This window comes from Montipora foliosa, chromosome 8 (genome assembly GCF_036669935.1).
Source record: "Montipora foliosa isolate CH-2021 chromosome 8, ASM3666993v2, whole genome shotgun sequence".
NCBI classification, from domain to species: Eukaryota; Metazoa; Cnidaria; class Anthozoa; order Scleractinia; family Acroporidae; genus Montipora; species Montipora foliosa.
In genome coordinates this window covers 28,989,411-28,990,521 of record NC_090876.1, presented here as the reverse complement: position 1 = coordinate 28,990,521, position 1,111 = coordinate 28,989,411, and positions in this window count along the sequence as shown.

Here is a 1,111-nt window from a genome sequence, read left to right as displayed (position 1 = left end):
TAAAAGCAAAAGTGGAACGAAAAAATTTAAGAAAAATAACAGTAAAATATGTTTTCTAGGCAAAATTTGGTCATTGTAGCGTTGATTACGAATTTTTGGAAGCAAAACTAATATTTTCTGCAATTTATCTGCTTTCTTGGACATAAATTCGACCGAAAACTGATAAGGCATGAATATTTTTAGATTTTTAGGAATAATAGATAACAAGGTTCAATGCGTAATGTGATAATGCGATAAAAGTGTCAAATTTGCGACCCATTGCTAACGGCAACGGAAGCGATCGCATTACGAATAATTAACCTCTGTTGCCAAAAACCACCCAAATAACTGGTCAGTGTAAAACGCAGACTGCAGACTGCAGACTGCAGACCAGGGATAAATGCAGACTGAGGGTAAAATGCAGACTGCAGACTGCAGGTTAATAAAATAATAATGAAAAAAGAGTTATAAGAGTGTTAGTAGCCGTTTGTACTTTCACACTGAAACCCCAACACAGCTCCCATCGCTTTGGTTGCCCCACCGCATGTTTTAAATCCGGATTTTTATCGAACTCTGTAAGAATTGAAGCTGTTTGAATCCTTGTTGTTTGAAAAAGGACAGTTTCGTTAAGTGAGTTGCTTTTAGGCAAAGAAGTCACCACCCCGTAATTCAACGATCATGACTAAAACACCACACGAGTACATACGGATAACATACGAGTAACATACGAGTAACATACGAGTAACATACGGAACATACGGATACATACGAATACATACGACTAACATACGACTAACATACGACTAACATACGAGTAACATACGAGTCACATACGGATACATACGACTAACATACGGATACATACGAATACATACTAGTAATACGAATGTTTTTCTCACAAAGGAAGCTCTAATTATAAGCCTTGCAGGCATTTTTCACGTCAGCAAACACGTACCCGGCTCAGTTTGAGGGGGGAGGGAGGGGATGTTGATAGACCCGCCAAGGCTTTCGTTATATTTAGTCACAGTAAAATAAATTCACATGGAGTGCAAAACCCTTTGCTTGCGCTTTTGACAATATATTTTGGATGTCGCTGATGTCGTATGACGTCATCAGATCCGCCATCTTGATT